Source organism: Pongo abelii, chromosome 22, assembly GCF_028885655.2.
Source record: "Pongo abelii isolate AG06213 chromosome 22, NHGRI_mPonAbe1-v2.0_pri, whole genome shotgun sequence".
Classification (NCBI taxonomy): domain Eukaryota; kingdom Metazoa; phylum Chordata; class Mammalia; order Primates; family Hominidae; genus Pongo; species Pongo abelii.
In genome coordinates this window covers 25,961,651-25,976,953 of record NC_072007.2, presented here as the reverse complement: position 1 = coordinate 25,976,953, position 15,303 = coordinate 25,961,651, and the positions used below count along the sequence as shown (strand labels likewise).

At 36.7% G+C, this 15,303-nt stretch overlaps 1 protein-coding gene across 2 annotated transcripts in view; it reads right to left on the bottom strand.

Moving 5' to 3' along the window:
* Positions 1-15,303, bottom strand: part of LOC100936428 (uncharacterized) — a 600,254-nt gene that overhangs the window by 453,136 nt on the left and 131,815 nt on the right. The window contains exon 4 of one of the 2 annotated variants that reach the window (XR_008517427.2): positions 12,669-12,765. The exons of the other annotated variant lie outside the window; for it this stretch is intronic. The gene's annotated coding sequence lies outside the window, so the exon portion shown is untranslated. The remainder of the gene's footprint in view (positions 1-12,668; positions 12,766-15,303) is intronic. 2 annotated transcript variants of the gene reach the window in all.

The following is a 15,303-nucleotide window of genomic DNA, read 5'->3' as shown; positions in this document are numbered from 1 at the left end:
AACTTCCTCTTTTTTCCTTCCTTGCTAGGCTGAGCTACTAGTGCCTCTTTCACAGAACTTAGGAATGTAAAGGGAGGACGCAAAGAGGCCCCGCCAGACAACCCTTTCTCAATCAATTAGCTTGCAGCCATTACTTGTGACCCTAGGTCACACAGCATAAGTGTGTGGGGCGTGCCTTCAGGGGTCCCAAGGCTACTTATTACAGCTTAGATAACCAAACCAAGCAGACACTAAAATCTGGAAATATTTTAATAGAAAATGTACTAAAGATGTGACTAAAGGTAAACTCCGAGTGTCTTTTTGCAGTAACTACTATCTAATCCAGACAAAGATTTTTTTTTTTTTTACATTAAGAAATCTAAAACAATATTTTCCATGTTGGATCAAACAGGATTTAGAACGAAGCAGTGAAACTTTTTTTTATATTAAGTTTCAAGCTTGGAATAGAGAAATGACGAATAATATATCATATAGATCACAGAATCATATATGTATTACTCATATAGCTCAGGTTCCAAGGTCTCGCTTGAGTTTTTTAAAGAATGCTGGTTTATTACACCTAACTGCAGAGTAGAACTACTGTAAACAAAGTTCTCTATGCTTAAGGAAATCAAAATAATATCACTTTAGGAGCTAGGAACAACTATTTTAAACTCTTTGAAGATTACATGCTATCTTAGTATCATGATTTCTCTCATTCTCATAGTTGTTTTGATGAGAATTTCCTTTTGAGCTCTATTTCAGACAAATGTTTTTTCTCTTTAACATTTTTTTAAAATGAGAACTCAAAATAACAAAATAGGAGAAACACTAAAGAAAAAGGTAATATTTTAAAACTACAGATTTGTGTAAATTTTATACTGTAAGTTTTCACATTCCTTGAAAACACTAAAAAATAGTAGCCACCACCATCAATAAATCAATGATACAGAAACATCAGACAATTTATTTCAAATGAAATCCATGCTTTTAAATAACACAACCCAATTAAGAAGCACAGGCTTTGATACTGATTGGATTAGCCAATCTCTTCCCTCCAAAAAGGCTGTTACTCAGAAATGGATTTCCCACACCCACATTTTCTCAACCTTTTTACTTGATGATGTCACAAGGCATGTCTGACTCAGCACAGTGTAGGAATGGCAATATTCCTTATGGATACCTGGCCAAGTAAATTGTCTGCAAAGTGAACACTGACATAAATAAAACAGACAAACCAAAAAAAAAAAATCAAGAATAAATAAGACAGGTGTAAGAAAGCAGCGGCCAAATAATACTGTCTGATGGCTAAAGTCAATTTTAAAAACTGCAGTAACAAATAATGTGGTAATAGGAGTGTTAAAATCAGTTATGGGTGGGAATTAGGGCAGAAATTAAGAGTTTCCACTTTCTCCAATATACAATAAAGAGTCATTGATAGGTTTGAAAAAACAGATTGACATTGCCTCTCAATAAATTTTAAATAATAATAATTTGATGTCTTTTAGTGATTCTGTTATGAATATTTTATATGTTGAAAACAGGCATTATTGAAAACCATTTTTGGCTCTTTAGCCAACAGATATGTAGAAAATCAAAAATTCTAATTACTGCTTGAGGAATACCTAGTTTTTAGAAATTTCTACAACTCAACACCACCCTATCATTGCATGTTTCATCTTACTCTGTTATAAAAAGAGCAAGCTTTTTTTTTCTTGTTTCTTTCGAGACTAACAAATAACTTCTAAAAGTCAACAAGGCCAGCAGGCCTTATGCATTAGAAGTCTGCAATTAAACACCTGAAGATCTGGCCTCTATTCTGACAGATCTACATGCACAAAACAAGGACTTTCTGATAAAAGTGCAAAAAGATCACTAATAACCTACATAAAACATAAAACATACATCGGCACTTGAAAGGGCCTTGGTGAGTTCACAGTCCATAACGTATTTTTTTTTAATGGCCAGTTGACTAAAACAACCACAGACATTTTGATTTACATATGGTTTACAGAAAAAAATCCCATTTTAAAAGTGTGGTATCTAGCATTGAAAAGATCACTATCACGATACTATTGAAACAAGTTGGTCAGTTTCCACCATCATTTCACGGGGATATTGTCCACTGCTCTAGATGTCGTGGTGATTTTATCAAACATTGCAGAACATTTTTCACTAAGTTCATCTAATTTGAAAAACATCTCAATAGCTTAGATAATTCTACCACTAAAACCCTATGATGTGTATTTAGAGATGCTAAGTTAGAATAAATATGAAAATAATTAAGATTATATTTTAAATAAAAGGCCATTCAAAATGATATGACATAATAATAATATTTGAAGTTACAAAGACATAATTTCAAAACATCACATAATAAAAGAAAATACTTGCTACTTATTATGTCATGTTGATATTTTCTACTCTAGTCCTATTATGCATCTATACATTTGTCCAATCATTTGGAATGTCTTGGAGGACAGTCATTTTGGGATGGAGGAAGATTTGAAGTAAAATCAAAGGCCTGAAAAATATTGCCATAAAAATTTTAGTTTTCCATGACATCTGGTTAGCAGTCCACCATCATAAGGTGGTCTCAGCTAACTTTTTGTTAAAATACTTAAACTGAAAAGTACATCTCTCAACAATTCTAAAAACTAAGATTAATAGCGGTAATATCTTTACCATTCTTCTAAAGCTAATGATGTTGAGCTAAGAAAAACAACAGGTGGTCTGCATTGTAGACAGATTAGTCCTATCCATCTGAAAATTAAGAAGGTATTTTAACATTTCTTGATTAACTGCAGTCATATTTATGGCCTGTTCCACCAAAACTTGGACTGCCATAATTACATCAGGTATCAATAGAAGGTGCTGGGATACATAGTTCTTGGGATACATAGTGCAGTGTCCTTATATCACTATCGCTTCCTATTTTGGCATTAGCACCCAAAAACAGAAAGTTGCAGTGGGGTGGGATTGGGGGAGGCCAGGGCAGGGAGGGCTGGCATGTAACACATTACATCCCCCCAAAACTAGTTAAAATGAGTTATACAGTAGGAGAGAGAGGAAGATGGTGAAGAAATGAACTTACTGTACTAGGAATAGTAGCTTTTCATGCTTGTGATATAACAAAGTTTGGGACATAAGAGACCTACTTACTATTGAGAGCAAAGTCAGATTGCATAGATGTGTCCTGGTCTCTAGCTGTTGGGAGGTCTGCACACCAATGTGTCACCCAGCTGGAGCAACATGAAGTGGATTTAATCAGCATGAATGGGATTTAACCAGCAAGAAGTGAATAGTAAGAAAACAACAGGTGTTATCTGGTTGTAAACATGATATTGGATAGATCTAAGCTAATCCAGAGTGTTGAGCCAATAAAAAACAAATATAAAGGTGGAGCCTATACAAAAATACTACAGAGAAAATGGGATAAGAACATTTTTAAAAGGAGAGCAATAAGTAAATATATCACTATTAAAACAGGTGAAAACAGGGATTTTAAATAAAATTCACAAAGCCATGATCCCTATCATACAGGACAAGAAGGAGGAAATGGCTTAAAATAAAAGGAAGAAAATGAAACAGAGGTATACACTTAAAAAAAAAAAAAGAAAGAAAAGAAAGAAACCATAGTGGATTTTAAAAAAATGAAGTAAGGATGATAAATGACACCGGAAAATTACAACAGTGAAATGAATGACAAACTTTAAAAAACAGGAGATGTGTTTGAAATCTGTAGCAAAAACATAGGTAAGCTTGCTGGAAGAAATCTTCTAATATTTGATTTCACATGTTTTTTAAATCTAAAATGTCACAAAACCTAAGGAAAACTTAAAAGTATATTCTGTGTTCTACCAAAAAGACACAGGCGCTTGTGTGTTCATCAGAGCACTATTCATAATTACAAAGACATGGACTCAACCTAGATACCCATCAGTGCTGGACTGGATTAAGAAAATATGGTACATATATACCATGGAATACTACACAGTCATGAAAAATAATACAATCATGATCTTTGCAGCAACATAGATGCAGCTGGAGGCCACTATCCTCAGCAAATTAGTGCGGGAACAGAAAACCAAATACTGTATATCCTCATTTATAAGTGGGAGCTAAGCACCAGGGTACACATAGACATAAAGATGGAAACAATAGACCCTGGGGGTCACTAGACAGGGGAAGAGAGGGCGGGAGGAAAGGGCTAAACGTATTGGGTACTATGCTCACTACCTGGGTGACAGGATCATTCATACACAAAACTCAGCATCCTATACTATACCCACGTAATAAACCTGCAGGTGTACTCTCTGAATCTAAAATAAAAATGATATTATGATATCACTTAAAAATGATATTATGAAAGAGGGAAACATGTCCATAAAAATGTGAATAATTTCAACATTATTAATGCATAACAGCTCTTGCACATTATTTTAAAGGAAAAAAAGGAGCAAACACTTTAATTTAAAAAAAATGGATAAAGAAGAGGAAGAGACGAGAAAAAAAAAAAAACAAACCCTAAGGCCGGGAGCGGTGGCTCACGCATGTAATCCCAGCACTTTGGGAGGCTGAGGCGGGCAGATCACAAGGTCAGGAGATCGAGACCAGCCTGGCCAACATAGTAAAACCCCGTCTCTACTAAAAATACAAAAAAATTAGCTGGGCGTGGTGGGAGGCACCTATAATCCCAGCTACTCGAGAGGCTGTGGGCAGGAGAGTTGCTTGAATCCGAGAGGCAGAGGTTGCAGTGAGCCGAGATCGCGCCATTGCACTCCAGCCCAGGCGACAGGGCGAGACTGCATCTCAAAAAAAAAAAAAAAAAAAACCTAAAGCAACATTGATACATAGTGTACAAGTGTACATTTTTTTATTTTTTTATCATTTAAAAACTAATATTCAAAGTGGGTTATTCTGTTGTAAAGTGAGTAGTCTCATACATTGCATATGAGTATACAAATTAAAACAGGCTTTCTGTAAGGCAACTTATTTATATGTACCAAGAGTTTTGTACTTTTTCGTTTTTATGTATTTATTTGTTGAATAAATAAATATTTATTGATCATGTACTATGTCTTACGCACTGTTTGAGACACTAGGAATAAAGCGTTTAACAAAACAGAATTTCTGCCTCGTTTATCTTCGATTCTATGAGGTACAGATAACAAGTAGACAAATAGACGTTACATATTAAGTACTACTGAATGTTAAGACAAAAATAACGCAGGATAAGACAAATGACTTCGGAGGAAGCGGATACTACATTTTACATAGTTGTTCAGGGAAATATCTTTCTGGTGTGGTAACATTTGAGCAATAATCTGAGTGTAATATGGAAGTCCAACATAATATATGGGAGAAAAGCACTTGTGGAGAGGGACATACCGGTGAAAGGCTCTAAGATGGGGCACGATTCTCAGTGATACATCGAGGGCCCTTTTGTAAGAAATTCATTAGTGAGATAGGGGTATGTGTGATGTGTGCACCATTTTTGTACAAAATTGTTTATAACTGCCAGGAAAACTGAAAATAGAGTATATCAATTCTTATGATATATTAGATATTGGTTAAAAAGGATATTTTCAAGAGTCATGAGATGTAAACTTTAGGTAAGCAAAAGCAGGGGGAAAAAACCAAACTGCAGATAATGTATGATTCCAATATTGTAAGACAAGTATTTTTGAATATAGTTAAAAGATCAGGTATCAAAATGTTGATAGTAACTCTCATCTCTGTATAGTAGAATATCGGATTTACTTTCTGATGTTTTCTAAATTAAAAAAACATATAAGTATCTTTTTTAATAAAAGAAAAACATTAAACAAAGGAGAGGCAGACATTCCAACTTTGGCTTATCATTAATTCCAGCATTCTCTTTATCACACATCTTGAAGCCTTTAATTTTTTCAAATATTTTACTTTCCTAAATCTAGTTAGAATTTGAAGTGATTTTTCTTTTTTAAGGAATGGAAATTTCCCCCTTCCCTTCAATTTCACTGCCTCTGCTCTGTTGCTTAGATTCACAGGAAGATTTTAAAAATAAATCTATAAAATCATGTTCATCTCTGTCTATAGCCTTTGTTTTCTCCTTCAAGAGCATATGGTGAGAGTCATCTCATCCAGTGACAAATGCCCTCCCACAACATCTACTACTTTGACCCTTAATTAGATCTTCTCAGACAATCTAAAATAACTCATGTCTGAGGCTCTCCCTGTCTGTATAGATCCCAAAGGATTGGAAAGCAAGAAAGTATCTTACTGCAGCCGAGGATACATGTAGCCAAATGGGTGAGAAACTGGGAGCTGAGTGAGGTTGCTTTAAAAAAAAAAAAAAGAAAAAAGAAAGAAAGAGAGAGAGAAAGGCAGAAAGAGAAGGAAGGAGGGAAGGAGGGAAGGAGGGAGGGAGGGAAGGAAGGAAGGAAGGAAGGAAGGAAGGAAGGAAGGAAGGAAGGAAGGAAGGAAGGAAGGAAAGAAGGAAGTAGAAAGGGAAAGGGAAGAGAACAAGCATGCAAACACAGAGAAAACTACACAATTAGGTCATTAATGAAAAGTGAAAACTCAGCAAGGTATCAGAATGTACAGGTGAAATCTCATGTCGAGGAATCAGAGAGCAGGATGGTCAAGAGCACCCAGTTCAACAAGTTTTGTTTTGATAAATCTATAAAGCATACTGCCTGGGTGTTGTCTTTCAAAGCTCTTTTTAAAACAACAACAACAAAAAAAAACACTAAAGCCAATAAAGAAAGTAAATATGAAGGTGAGAGAGAGAGAGAGAATTTTAGATGATCTCCCACAATTTTAAAAAATGAATAAATGATTAGAATGGGAGCTGGGAAGGAAGAGGAAGAATGGCTCCTGGAGGGGTGTTATGAAATGCACATGTATAATTGATTCTTGTGTTCACTGGTGCTGCTACATTAATGTAAGTGGAGATTTTAGAGCAGAATATAGAAAATGGTCTGACTGGACTGGTGATGATGGTAAAGGGGGTTGAGAAAGCTAGAGTGGTTGGAAAACACAAGTTTGATTCAGACATAAAAAAATAGAGACATTTACACAATAGACAATGGAGAAAACTCACAAATTGAGAAGAAACAAAAGCACAGGTAGCATGTCTACAATAGTGACAGGTCTAATCCTATGGAAAACTATTTGAGGGGCAACTATTGAGCTCCTCAGGGAGGATCGTTTGTGTGTGAGGCCTGGGCTAAACTGGGGTCCTGATATCCAGATTGTCTTTCATCTCTCGTGAGATACTGCCTGGTCCCCATATGCCTCATTGCCAATAGAGTTCACCCAGTCAAGTGGTTGCTCTAGCTGTTGGGTGACCAAATCTGCTTGGGCCCCAGAGACAGACCTAGGAAGATAGTGTGGAATTAATAACAATTTTAACCAAGGAAAAGATACCGGAGGCATTAGGCAAATGTGCTCCAGCATATTACAGTCACATGGAGTGGCAGAGTCAAGAACAAGAGACAAGACTGTATTTGGCACTTATGCAGGAATGTTTCTGAGATAAACCAGGGCTTCCTTGAGCAGACAGTGAAAAGTATGTCACATGCCACACCTCAAGGAGTGTGGAAAGGCCAACCTATTCAAATTAGCTTTCCCTTTAGCCCTCCTTAGTTCTAAAAATCTCCTTAGAGATTTTGGTGCCAAAAATCCTTACCATACCAAGACACTAATTTGTATATGGGTAAAATACTATCTCTGGAACTTCTACAAAAATAAAATATAGTACATGTAAAATTGTATTTACCTCCTTATGACTGTCTTCTGGCTTTAGATTAGGATATTCTGAATCAGAGGATGTTGGCAAAGAAGGCAAGCCCCTCAGGACCAGGGCTGCCGAATTTGAGTTAATACTCTTAAACAACTGGCCCTAAATTCCTAGCACCTGAAACTGTGGGTGCCTATGCTGTTACTGAAACTTTGCCTGTTGAGTTAGAGAATCCTGAAGAGTTAATCAAAGGCAACATACTACTTTCCTGAGCTCCCTGAGCCTATATCCAAATGATCAGAACTAAACTTCCATTTAGAAGAAGATATTATGGGATAATGATTATAAAAGCAAATAAAGTTCTATGATTCCAGTCCTAAAATATTCAAGAAGAGCTATTTTTTCAGATCCCAGCTACTGTTGGATTGGATGGGGGAATTGTTTTCATTTTGTCCCCAAGTCACAGCTCAATTAATTAACTTTCAAGCTTTTAAGAAAAGAAAATTGATTCTAACTATAGCATGTGATCAGAAAGGTATCCAAAATATCTGAGCTAAAGCATTTTGGAATATATTATACAGATTACACGTTACAAAGTTTATTCTTTTCTTGACCTTTTTCCTTTCAGGAAGCAAATCTTGAGAAGAAATCATCAAATGTTGCAGGATACTTGTAAGCACAGAGAAATATGAAAACCTGACAAGAAGGGTATCTTTTTCTTTAATGTTTGTCCAACAAGAGAACACATTGTTGGTGTGCTTGAATTCCAACAAAAGAAGGCATAGAATGAATCTTGGTTGTTCCCTTTTACTTGCTAAATATGTACTGAATGAATAAATGGTGCATTATACATCTATAAAACAGCTGAAAATAACATTTGTAGTGAGTGTGAATCTACACAAATTTCCCAAGAAAACATGAAACTAGGATGCCTGCTGTGAAAGATAAAAGCTCTGATCATATTTTTAAAAGAAGGAAGTCTTAGCAGTTGATAAAAGATTGCTTTAGGCCTAAAGACTCGTATACGTTTAAGAAGGGGCTGGGCACGGTGGCTCACACCTGAAATACCAGCAATTTGGGAGACTGAGGAGAGAGGATTGCCTGAGCCCAGGAGTTCAAGACTAGCCTGGGCAATAGTGACACCCTATCTCTACAAAAAAATAAAGTTACAAAGGTGTGATAATGCACACCTGTAGTCCCAGCTACACAGGGTAAGAGTGATGTTTAGGGAAAGAAAGGATGGGGACATTAACCAGAAGTCTCCAGTGACTGGTTCCTTCCCACCTTACCTCCCACCAGACTTTCTCCACCAATAATTATACAATAATTAAAGCAAAGCCAGCAGCCACTCTGTTTGTCATGGCCATGCCTTTTACTAGAGAGTCTTTGGTGTTTGGAGAGCCCTGCAGCCACAATCTGTTTTCTCTCCTTTTTCTGGCTTCTCTTCTTTTTCATGTAACTTGTTTCTTCTCTCTTTTAAGACTTATCTTAGATGTCACCTCCTCTGCTTCTGCCCAGACCCAATTGAGTCCCTCTCCTCTGGCATCCAGTTGTTCTCTGTGACTGCTAGCATGGCACTTACTATCTTTCACTAAAAGGTAGAAATTTCATCCCTCTGCCAATTTGGTTTCAGAAATATCTCTTGATTCCATTCTCTGATCTTGTCCCAGTGCCTCTACTGTTTTGACTCAGGTAATTGTCATCTATTCTCACCTGGTTTCTTACAAAGCCCCTTCCCTGGTTTTCCAGCCTCTCTTCAGCAGCTCAATAATCAAAATACTGCCAGAATTTCCTTCCTAAAATACATGCCATTTTTCTGCTCAACACCTTTAGTTTCCCTCATTTCCAAATTAATAAAAATCTAAAGTTTTAACACAGCAAAAAATACACAAATAAATAATATTCATCATAATTTGACCTTTATAGTCTCATTAGCCCACACTCCTACCACTCTTAATCTATGTTCTGGGCACATTAAATATCTGGCCATGCTCAAGAAACCTGTGCTCCTTAATATGTGTGTGCCTTCCACAGAGCCAGTTCCTTGCCATAAAATGCCTTTCTCCCATTTAGTTCTTTCTAAAACGCTAATTCATCTCCTAAGATGCAGCCCAAGCACTCTTCAATAAATTATCCCCGTCTCTGCCAAGCAGAGCGATTTGCTAAATGTTATGTGAGGTCACAATATTTTGTTCATGTATCTAATTTAGTTTTTTGGGTTTTTTGTTTGTTTTTCTTTCTTTCTTTCTTTCCTTTTCTTCCTTTCCTTTTTTTTTTTTGAGACAGAGTCTCATTCTGTCACCCACGCTGGAGTGCAGTGGTGCGATCTCGGCTCACTGAAACCTCTACCACCCAGGTTCAAGCGATTCTCCAGCCTCAGCCTCCCGAGTAGCTGGGATTACAGGCACCCACCACCATGCCCAGCTAATTTTTGTATTTTTAGTAGAGACAGCGTTTCACCATCTTGGCCAGGCTGATCTTGAACTCCTGTCCTCGTGATCCGCCTGCCTCGGCCTCCCAAAGTGCTGGGGTTACAGACATGAGCCACTGCTCCTGGCCTAATTTTGTATTTAGTACAGTATTTTAGTTGTTGATTTTATTTCTGCTTTTGGCTTTATGTCTTGCACGAAACAAATGTTACTTTTGTTCGTCCTCTATACCAATAGATGGTGACCTCATGGAGGCATCAAACTGCTTTATTGGTTTCAGTGTTTCCAAAGCCTGTCACAACGTCTAGCACTCAGTAGGCAACTGCTGGATTACTGGGAAAGGAAAAGGAGAAAAGAGGAAGGGAGAGGAGGGGAGACAAGGGGAGGAGAGGGGAGAGGAGGGCAGGGGGGTGGAGGGGAAGGAAGGGGAGAGGAAGGGAGGGGAGGGAGAGTAGAGGAGGGGAGGGGAGGGGAGAAGAGGAGAGTATGATATGACAGGAGATAATGTACAAAGACGAGGAGAGGAATGAAGACTCTATTAAAATTCCATAACTGAGAATGCATCATTCTTTTGAAGGTAGATATAATCTTTATAGCAAAGAAAAAGAAAACTATCTTAAATCAGATAACTAAAGGATTCCAATTTCAAGAAGGTAAAATAAATAATCTTTCCATAACTTTCTACTTCCAAAAATCATTGCAAAGAATGAGGAAGAAAAAGAAACTCTAATACAAGTTGTGTTTGTTTCTTGTATAACAAATTGCCACAAACTTGGTGACTTAAAAACAACAGAAATTTCTTCTGTTACAGTTCCGGAGGCCAGAAACTTAACATCAGTTTTACTGGGGTAAAATCAAGCTTTTTGGCAGGGCCAAGTAAAAAGAGGACGTGATTTCTAGAAAACAAAAACAAAAACAAACAACAAACAACAAAAAAAACACCTACCACATCATAAAACGGAAGAATAAACTAGGGCGACAGCCAAAATAAAAACAAAAACAAACCCTAAATGACATCTCTTTATAAGAAGCCTTCGAGAGCAACTAGAGATAAAAGTGAAAGGTAAAAGTGGAAGGAGATAAAAGTCCCCTGTCTCTTTCTACTTTTAACTGGAAGGAGCCAGAGTAGCAGGAGAGATTTCTCCAAGGGTAGTGGGAAGGGGACCTTTCTAGATTATTTGACCAGCTTGTCATTGTAGAAAATTGAGTAGAAAGGCATTTTATAAAGATAGGGGAGGGTTTGGGAAGACCTAGAAAAAAAAAAAAAAGAAGAATAGGAAGAAGGGAGGGAGAAAGGAAGGAGGGAGAAAGGGAGATAGGGAGATGGTGAGGGAGAAACTGAGCAAAAGAAAAATAAAGGTGACTCACGCCTGTAATCCCAGCACATTGGGAGGCCAAGGTGGGCAGATCACTTGAGATCAGGAGTTCGAGACCAGCCTGGTCAACATGGTGAAACCCCGTTTCTAATAAAAATACCAAAACCATTAGCCAGACTTTGTGGCACATGCCTGTAATCCCAGCTACTCGGGAGGCTGAGGCAGGAGAATCGCTTGAACCCAGGAAGCAGAGGCTGCAGTGAGCCGAGATCCCACCACTGCACTCCAGCCTGGGTGACAGAGAGAGACTCCATCAAAAAAAAGAAAGAAAGAGTGAGAGAGGAGGAAGGAGGGAGAGAGGAGGGAGAGAGGAGGGAGAGGGAGGGAGGGAGGGAGGGAGGGAGGGAGGAAGGAAGGAAGGAAGGAAGGAGGGAAGGAAGGGCACTGACTTCAAGAGAAAACGAAAATTCTACTACAGTAAAGAGAATGCAATCATATCACATCACCAGGCTCAGCAGTAAACATTATTCGTATAGTCTTACTAACTATAAATTCTGATACAGATTTAAACTAAAATAACAAAAATAGTGATATAGCTATATTGGGAGAATCAAGAATTTGGAGGTCTTAAGGAAGTTTAAATCCACATCTATAGCAACAAGAAATCAATTGTTAGAGCACGAACTCTAAAAATCATGAGATAGATGTATAGATGTTATTTAAAACCACACAAGTAAAATAAAAATTAAAGAGTTTGAAAGTGTTTGCTTTCCTGCAGTTGTGCCAAAAGGTTTATTTCTTTAGTTACCAGCCTTTAAATTTACCTGAATTTTAAATATATGCACATATATTCATTGGGTAAAAGTTATTTTTTAAAGAAATATTAAATTTATTTAGCCCATACCTCTTTCCTTTGTTTAGAATTGTAACAAGCAAATCAAATAGCCACATGTCCTCTTTTTTCTTTAAAATATTTCTATAAAAGTAAGTTATCCTACAACTATAACTTTATTAATGAGCCAATGCACATATGCATGCTTTAGTCACTCTGCTCTTCACAGATTATTGAAATTGATATAATGTCATGTTTATTAACAAGTTATACATTAGATGATAAATATAGCTTCTTGCAAAAATCTGTAGATCAAACTTGAGAAAGAAAATACTTTATTTTATAAAGGGACTATGCATTCCTAAAATCATCTGTCTTATTTTTACCTGGTTTGCAGAACATTGAACTGTCTCCAGATGAAGAAATGGTTGGGCCTTGCTATTTCTTCTCATCTTCACATCACCCTGGGCAAACTAAAGAAAGCTGGAGAGGAGAAATGTTGATTTGTAAGTTCAGAATTGGCACTCATTCAAAAACTTCCTATAGGTATACTAATGTTCATCTCATCAACTTGTTAATAAAAAGGTCTTATTTATATCCCTTAACTTTAAAACTAATTTAATGCAAAATCATATTTTTTCAGAGTAAATGGCTGTTTAAAAATAATATTTCCGCCAAACACACACAGAGCAAAGTACAAGGAGAGTTTACACAACAGGATGAGATTCTCCATTATTATTTCTGGAGAGCATCCTAGTCTGATGTTTTTCCTTTCGCCATTCTTAGAGAAAGTACGCTGTCCAAAACAGATCAATCTAAGTCCTCCTTATTTCCTCAGGAATACAGGTCAGGCAACATGCAGTATCCTTGGGAAAGTGGCCCAAAATTACCAAAAAGGCCATGTCAGTAAGACATCAGGAAGCACAACTGTTTCCATTGACACCAACATAATAAAAAACAAAATGCTCTAGAACTATGTGCTTTCTGAATCACAGTTTGTAAAAATATTGCACATGCTGTGTTTTGACCACCCAAGATAAATTAAAGTCACTTTATCCCTCTAAAAGCATCTTGGTCCTACTGATGTTTATGATTCTAAAATCAGGAGCATGGGTGGGACCCTCTCTGTTCCTGGGAAAGGATCAGTCAGTATCTGCTAAGGCGATGTTAGAAAAAAGCTTTAAAATACCCCCTTTGTTGCAAACCTGCTATGGGAATTTATGGTATGCAACATCAAAGGAGTAAAATTCAGGTCACCTCTGTTGGATGTAGCCGTGTGGGTGTGTGAATTAAAAACATGCAACAGGGAGCCTCACAGGTTCCTGTTTCAGTCTGGCCTCTTCTTCGACTTATCTAAAAGTGATCCTTATTGATAGTCAAAGGAGAGGGCTCAGACAATTTTCAGAATGTGCTGGTTCTCAGAAAAGTGGATTAAAATGGTCAAATGCCCCATTACCCTCACGAAATAACCAATAAAAAAGCAGGCCCAAATCTTGGTAGCTAAAAGAAAAAAAGAATTTCTGAGAATATTGCTGTTCATCACGAAACAGATGAAAAATGAAGCTGTTCAGGAAGAGCTGCAGAACGTGTAGAAGTGAACTGTGTATTTCTGGTTCAGCTTCTCAAGCTATTAGGACACAGCATAATAGGATGGTGTTTCAAGGTGATCGACCACCTAGCAGCTAATATCTGTGGATCCCCTAGGTTGTCCAGACCCTCAAAGGAATGGGACACTCATCTCCACAGTTTCAAAGCTTATTTCAAAGCTTACATCCTACAACTAATAGAAGTAGAGAGATTTTAAAACATGACAGTTTGTACCAGCCTGAAAAGAGTGATAAACTGATAGAGGTAAAGTAAAAAAACAGAAAAAAATAAAACGAAACTTTGTTATTTGAGCAAAGCTTCTATTTTAGTTGTTCTGATGTTTCCTTCAAACCTACTTTCCCTAAGCAGCTTCTGCAACTTGATTTCCTTCCTGCCCAAATTGCTGTGTCACCTGCTTTCCAACTAACAAAATCCTTCCCCTCTTTGAAGTCTCCTTTCAAATTGCACCTCCTTGGTAACAATTTCTCTGACCATACTAGTCCATGACATTCTGTATTTACTGAACTCATCTGTGACCCCATCTTGGCAGCTGTATTATGCGATCCTGAGATGTTATGTGTGTGTGTCTATGTTTGTTTAAACTGATGCCTTATCTCCTGTGTTACAGTGCAAATTCAACAAGCCGGACAATCAGGACTTCTATTTTCTGTTTTAATTTCCTACAGCCCTCACTTCAAACTTACACAATTAGTACAAAAGAAGGTTGACAAAAGAACCAGTATATTTTTTCCTTTAGCATAAGCAATATTAAAAGCCTTTTGCTTGTCTTATAATGCATTTAGACAGAGATTTAAGCTGACTTTGTGAAGAAATATTATCCAATTATCTAAGCTTTCTTTTTCAGTTGTTTAGGAGTTTGGCTTAGAATAAGATGATAAATAGGTGAACAACATTAAGGAGCAGCTTTTGAGTTGCTTATCAGTAATTCCACGTTATCTCAATAATTATGGGTTCTTTAAAGACTTTATTTGTAATTTGCTCCCTACATAGACGAGTAAGCTGCATCTAGAAACTCTCTTCAGACATGTTATTTCATTTAAAGTTTTAAAAACTGGATTGCTTTTTAAATAATACCAAATTCAAAGTAATAAATAATAATAATAAATAAATAATACCAAATTCAAAGTAATACACATAGGCTTTATTAAGCATGTCTAAATTTGGTTCAAAGTTCATGTACTTTTTTACATTTACCTTTTATTTAAAATTTTAAAATTGCAGTATAATAGATGTACATACTTTTGGGGCACATGTGCTAATTAAATATATTCATATAATTTATAAATTTTGATATTTTTTCCCAATGAATATTTAAATAGTCTATGAAAAGTGGGTATTATCCTTTAAGAGAACACAAAACTGTATAAACTGAGAAATATTATCAACCATACACAGAATATAAAGTTGATAGAA